This window comes from Chanodichthys erythropterus, chromosome 12 (genome assembly GCF_024489055.1).
Source record: "Chanodichthys erythropterus isolate Z2021 chromosome 12, ASM2448905v1, whole genome shotgun sequence".
Classification (NCBI taxonomy): domain Eukaryota; kingdom Metazoa; phylum Chordata; class Actinopteri; order Cypriniformes; family Xenocyprididae; genus Chanodichthys; species Chanodichthys erythropterus.
Window position 1 is genome coordinate 18,791,755 of NC_090232.1, and position 7,657 is coordinate 18,799,411.

Consider the following 7,657-nt stretch of genomic DNA (forward strand, 5'->3'; position numbering starts at 1 on the left):
AAATACATTAAAGACCAGCAATAATAATTTTCATTTTGATTACATAATAATGGCAATATATACATGCCCCTTTGCCAGCTGTGATGCCTGGTTACTGGTTTAAACTTGGCCCAGGTTTGTAAAGAATTTTTGTGTCAGCATACCTTAATAGCTTCAACAATTGATTGCCAATTACGTTTAGAATACAATGAACCAATTAGAACCCAGTTTAGGTCAGATAGCTGCTAATGGTGGATATTTTGATGAATAGAAAGTTTTTTCTATGTATAAACTGTCTATGTAATAAAATATGTTTTCGTATTTTGTGTTGTCCCGTATCAGTGCAAAATTATCACAAATTAAAAAGGATTCATGCCAATATTGTCCAAAACCCCACTTTTCTAGGGCGTTTCCAAACTTTTGGAGGGCAGTGTATGTTTTGGTATATCCTCTTTAGCCAATCATAGTCTGATCTTATTGCATTATTCTTTCCTCCATTTACGATTAGCAAGAGATGTTTATATAACCCTCTATGGGGTATCGTCATTTATAAATGACACAGAGAAAATCAATTTTCACTCAATTACATTAGTATTATTATATGACATCCCCTTCAGCCAATTATATTATATGTGCTTGACATTTTTGGCAACAAGGACATGAAGGAGACATGAGCACATGTAAGGTCACATGCTGTCAAGGCTCCATTGTGAGTTCATTTTAGACTAAGAAATACATATAAATTAAATTTTAAAAGAATATCATTGTATATCCAAATGTGCTTTCTGATTGTTGTTGAAGTCAGTCATTTTAGTATCCTATGCCAGTTTAGAAGATGTGATCCATACTAAACCAGAGGTGAGGAAAGATGCCATTGCCTATTGGCCTCACTACACTGAAAAGAAAATGGTCCAAAAAATATGACTGAACAAGTCAAAGTCAAGTTATTTGTGGAAAGTGTGGGCTACACTGAAAAATAAGAGTATTGTTGATTTTCACTTGTGGTAAAATCATTGATTTGGACTTGGACCAAGAAAGAAACAATGTTAAAGATTGTTTTAATGTTTTTTTGAAACATTAAGACACTAACACTAAAATTTATGTCAGTTATAAATGATGAAACCCTAAAAAAAGGTCAAAGGTCAGATATAGAAAACGTCTCAGGTAAGCATGCAACCATGGTTCCCTGAGAATAGGGAACAAGAAGCTGCGTCCCCTAGGGGTCGCTATGGGGAATGCCTCCAGCATTACCAGTGTCTGAAGCATGAGTCTAAACACGACAATGAACTTGACATTGGCAGATGGCAGCCTATGATGTCATTACCTGCGCAGCCATGAGTATAAAAGGGCACCTGTGAAATATGTCATATTGTCTGAAGGAGACGTGTGCAGTAATACTGGAAGCATGGCAAAGGAACGCAAGCTGCGTTATTATCATTACCTATTAATCATTACCTATCATTACCTATTAATCATTACCTATTCTCAAGGAAACCATGGATTCATGCGTAACCTGAGCTGTTCCCTTTCGAAAGGGAACTTGCGCTGCGTCCCCTAGGGGTTGTTATGAGGAACGGAATACCCACACTGCCATGCTGACGGGATGAGTGCCCTAATAGCTGAGCTAAGTCAAAGAACTCAAAGGAGTCCTCATCCCTAAAGTGCACCAGCAATGATCGTAGAGCTTCTTAAGAACGGAGGCCTCAACAGGAAGACTCCAGAGAGAGGAAGCCTAACTATGTTCATATTCAGGCAAGTGTCCTAGGAGGCTCACAGAGGACCACCGTGAAGAGTGGAGGCCTCAAAGGGAGGCCTAGGCAACACTCTAAGGCAATACCGAAAAAGCTCAAAAAGATAAGCTCTCTCAAAATATTGGCTCGTGAAATTCCACAGAGTGGAGGCCTCAATACAACGACTCTCAGAATGAGAGCAGGCCTAGCAACACTACACTTAAGGTAGAAGACAGGGAAGCTTCCAGAGAGCCTAACAACCCAGCATATTATCTAACCGCCTTACCGACTCAGTATGACGACTCTCTAAAACGAGAGGAGACTTAACTACGTTCCATTCTCAGGACAGCTTACAAGGAGACTCACAGAGAGCTAATCGCTATCCAAGAAGAGCTCAAAAGAGCAGAAGCCTCAATAAATATAACTCTCTCTAGTGAGAGGAGCCCTGACAATGCTTGCAGCAGTCAAGGAGGCCCACAGAGAGCCTTTCCGACTTAGCAGACCTTAGCCGCTTAGCTCAAGAGAGTGGAGACCTCAATAAATATAGCTCTCTCTAGTGAGAGGAGGCCTGACAACACTTGTAGTAGCCAAGGAGCCTCACAGATAGCCTAGCAACTCAGCATACCTGGCTGGGTTCTGAGAGAGGAGGCCTTAGTATGACTACTCTCTGAATTGAGAGGAGGCCTAACAACACTCCACACTCAGGGTAACTTGCAAGGAAGGAAGCCTACTATCCGTAATCACTAACCTAGCGCAGCTCAATGGAGCAGAAGCCTTAAGAAAATAACTCTCTCTACAGTCGACGCTCGCAGTCCTAACCATCAAACATAGCCAAGCTCAAAGAGTGGAAACCTTGGCATAACGACTCTCTAAATCGAGGGGAGACCTAGCAACACCCCACACTCAGGATAAGTGGCAAGGAAGCTTACAGGGAGCCTACAAATTACAATTGCTATCCCAGTGCAGCTCTGAGGAGCGGAGGCCTCAATAAAGACAACTCTCTTCTAGTGAGAGGAGGCCTAGCGATGCTTATAGTAGCCAAGGTGGCTCACAGAGAGCCTAACAATTTAGCAAACATACCAAACCAAGCTCTAGAAGCAGAGGTCTCAGCATGACAACTCTCTAAGTAGAGAGGAGACCTAACAGCACCCCACGCTCAGGACATCTTGTAAGGAGGCTCACAGAGGGCCTACAACTCACAATTAGCGAGCTCTAGAGGAGCTCTAGAGGAGCTGAGGCCTCAAAAACATAATTCTCTAGAAATATTCATACTTCTCTCAAATTCATCTGCAAACTCCATTTGCGAGCCCCATGACTTCAGTCTCCTACTCACCTCAGCTGCAGCAAATCCTAAACTGCGAGGCACAGATGGCTGTCCCGATTTCCTTCGAGAGAGGGGACAAACGAAACACTCACAATGAACGCAAACAGCCCCTTGAGGACTGCGTGTGCATGCTCCTCACCCATGCACATAGCTCACATATTGTGTGTGTCATCAAATGTCAGATAATACTGAAAGACTTAGCTCTAGTGCTAGCCATAATAGCCTTGTTTAGACAAACGTTAAAACAGACAGGTATCCTGAGGACAAGAAAGAGGCTGACATATTTCACAGGTGCCCTTTTATACTCACGGTCGCACCGGTAATGACATCATAGGCTGCCACCTGCCAATGTCAAGTTCATTGTCGTGTTTAGACTCATGCTTCAGACATTGGTAATGCTGGAGGCATTCCCCATAGTGACCCCTAGGGGATGCAGTGCGAGTTCCCTTTTAAAAGGGAACAATCCATTCAAATATAATTTTATTCGACATTTATTCATATCAAACACACATAATGGGCCTAAGCAACTATAAAGTTTACTCTATTATTCTTCCAGTTCACCAGCCACTTACTTACATACATTTCAGGAGAAACTTCTAAAATAACATTCGCCTTAAAAAAACTCTCTCTGGGGGGGTCAGTCAGAATATTTTAAACTCACGCTTGAAAGGGGTTAATTGTATTTAATTGCCTCCGCCTGCTTTTTCACTGTGGAGAATTGCTGAGCAAAAGCTTTGACAGTGTCTCCAAAAAGACTACCTTGGGATATGGGAGCTTCAAGAAAGCTCACTTTCTCTGTGTCTCACATTCAGCCACAGGTGGCATTCCTGGATCACTGAAGTAGATGTCATCTGACCCACTGCCTGCGCCATCATTTTCATAGTCCTGAGGGCATAGTCAGTGGCCTTGCGCAGTTCCTGCATCTTATCTGGATCAGGACCACCCTCGTGCAGATTTCTCAATGATTTGGTGCAGATTTGGTGTACTTGCAGGATTGCCATGGCGTGCAGGGCGGAGATGGCCAGGCCAGAGGCATTGTAAGCCCTTGCCACCAGTGATGAGGTAAACTTACAAGCCTTGGACAGAAGTTCCGAGGGTGGTAATAACGGAGGAACTGATGTATCGTGTCCTGGCAGAAAAAGGTGACTCCCATGATTTACAACAGCTCCTCATTCACCTTCAGGAAAAAGGAACTGGGGCGGGGCCCAAACACTGAAGACAAAGATTGTGGCCATCCGATGGAGACATGAAGTGACCCCTAAAGAGACCAAGAGGCTCTCAAGAGTGACCCCTAGTGCCGGTTCGCCACAATGTTGAACATGACCGACAGAAAGGGAACATATCTTGTGTGTATTAAGTCTGCAGAGAAACCCCTTCTTGGGTGAATTAAGCTGAAGAAAAATGTCAGAGCCAAACTTATAGTACTGTGGTGCATATGCGCCGATATGCTCAAGCACCCACTAAAATGGTCGAGCACCCACGGAAAAATATGAGATATTCTCCATTGATTTAAGCAATTGAAAAATCGTTTGCAGCTTTCATACACAATTATCTTCATCTTTTTAGAGTTTATTTAAGGCCATTTCTATTGCGTTATTTTACTGAAAATTTTGCTGCATGGATAGCCTATAAAGTCATCCATTTGATGTTAATTTGTGTTAAATAAGAAGGGATCTGACACTGATGTGTTGTTTTTTCAAATCATGCCGCTGTTATCATTGGCGGAACGTTCTCTTGCGGCTCGTGCACAGTCTTCACACAGACGAGCATGCCAATCTATCGCTTATGGTGTTGTGACAAGTCTTTATTCTTTCCAGTGAAATCATAAACAAAATGCACACAAACGTGTCCCTGCTCTTGCCTCTTTGTATGTGTCACGGTACCAGTCATTCCTGGACTACACTTCCCATAATCCTCCCTGCACTCACTCCACCAATCAGCTAATACTAATCACTACACCCAGCTGCCACGCATTACCTGTACTATATAAGCTAGTCACATCCTCACACACATTGCGAGGTCTTGTATACTTTGTTGCAATTCTGAGCGTTTATCCTTGTGTCTGTCTGCCCGTTACTGTTCCTGTCTGTTCCCCGTGTATGATTCTCATCTGCCTGCCCTGATTATTTGCTCTGTTTTGGATACCATACCTGTTTGCTGTTGTTCCACCATTGCCTGTTTGATTATGAACTCAGTTTAATAAAGCTTGCATATGGATCTCACCTCGTGTCCTGCCTTGTTACAGTATGCAATCATTAATGAATCTTTGGTCTTATTGAGGGAAAAAAAAACTAAACAAGGGCAGATTAGAAACACTGATGATTAGAACCTGGACTCACATAGCAAAAGTACTACCACTAGACCACATAGGAACATGAATGTTTAACATGGGTTTGTGTATATATGCACTTGGCACCCACCGGCAGAAACGTTAATCGGCACCTATGCTGTGGTGGTGAATGACTGGTTGTTAAATCTGATTTCTGAGAAGTGATAAAACTCTTTACATTTACTTATGCTGTTTACAGTAGCCTTCAATTTGAGCATATACTTTCATAATGGGCATAGCTGTGGCAAGCAAAATGGCATGTACAGCAGTACTAATGATGTGTGGTCACTCTCTGGTATGAAACATTGTCTCTCTTTATGTTGTAGGTTCTGTATATTGTGGTGTTGTTGCAAAATTGCTTTTGATGAAGGGTTGACATTTATGGTGCTTCTATATTAGGTATTTCTCACTAGGGAATGTGAGAGACAATCTGGAGCCTCATGGTCAACAGTGAGAAGGACCAACAAAGACAAAGAGACAAATTACATACTGTGACAAATAATAGAGAGTGATCCCAGGAGATCATGAGTCATGGTCCCATTATGTTCTCAGATTTCACAGGATTTGGAACTGTCTTTCCATTTATTTTACTGCTGTCAACATCATTATCAATACTATATACACCACATCAAGGTTGTTACACTGAGACTGTGCAACATTTGCCCAGACTGTGCACAATAGTGACAGCCCACTTTTTCAACTGCTCTGTTTATATATTAATATTTTCAAAAAAAAAAAAAAAAAAAAAATCCTCAATAAAAGGTTCAACCAAACCAACCAGCAACATTACAATCATTAATTTGAAGCAAAAACATATCTGAAAGGTTACAAGACTACATTGTCACAGTTATGTTCAGTTTCTCTGTCTTGTTAAGTTTTAGGGTATGTTTACATAATAACAATGTACTAAAAACAGAAAAGTTTTTCCTTTTTTTTTTTTTTTTTTTTTTGCGTACAAACGACAACATTATCAAAAGGATCACCGTTCACACGGATCCACAAAAACAACTAAAAACGCTGTATTATGCATGTCAGGCCAGTAGCTGGTGAGATCAATTTGTAAAGAAAAACTACACACCTATAGACTAATGTAATATGCATGAGCATGATGTCACTGTTTTCATAAATTTGCATTTTTGTAGTTTACACAGAGACAATAACAATATCCCGTTTTCAAAAGTTTGCATTTTCAGGCCCCCAAAATGCCATTGTCATGTAAATGGGTGGCCAAAATGCATAAAAAGCTTTTAGTTGAAAACTGTGTTGTGTAAATGGCTCCTTAATCTGAGTTTTCTTTGGCACCATTTATCTAAGTTTAGTCATTCATTGGGTCTCATCTGTTCCCTGTTCTTTTGATCATCATCCTCCTGTATATTTAATCCCTCTGTTATTCTTCGTCTTGTGTTAATGTTATGTTCACTTGTGTAGAGTTCTTGTTCCTAGTGTCTATTAAAGTTTTGCTGTCATTCTTTCTACATCATGCATCGTCTTTGGATTTCACTATCCACTATCATTGTAAATTATGTATCTAAAACAACAGTAAACTCTAAATCGATTTAATTATTGTCATTATTTATAGGTATAAAACACAGATTTATAGCAGATTTATAAGTTGTCAGGGGTGCATGTAGTTAAAATCCAAAGACAAGAGATGCATGAAGCAGATCGCAGAATGGACGAAACAAAGTATTTAATAAGCACAGAGAACAATACTACAAAACACAATCCATAAACAAGACAATGAACTGCAGGAACCGAGGGCTCAAATTAACTCAGGATGAACAGGGAACAAGTATGGACTAATCTAAAACTAATGATGAACAAGCAAAACAGTGACAAAAACAAACATTAAAACTAAACAAGACAATTCACGAGTTCACATTCACAAATAAGTCAGATAAAATAAATGGTATACATATTTGGCGTGCTGTCCGGGGAGAGGGCTCCAAGCTCTGTATTTGGCCCAAACAGGCCTAAACAAGGCCTAAACAAGACCCTACAAGTTTTTTGCAGTTGCAAAATGTATAAATATTTAAATAGTTTAAAGGTGATGATACACGGGGCAACTTTTTGGGCAATGTTGCTTGGGCACTTTCCCCTTTGAGAATAGGCAACAAATTCAATCTAAAGTATCCAGAGAGAAATTTGTTGCCTGATCTCAATGGGAAAGTGCCCAAGCAACATCGCTAGGCAAAATTGCAACTGGGCCAGATTTACTAAACAGGACAAAATAGCGTGAAAGCACAGTTCCAAAAAACTGCAGATAAGAGTGGAAAGTTCTGCACGTGCAAATTA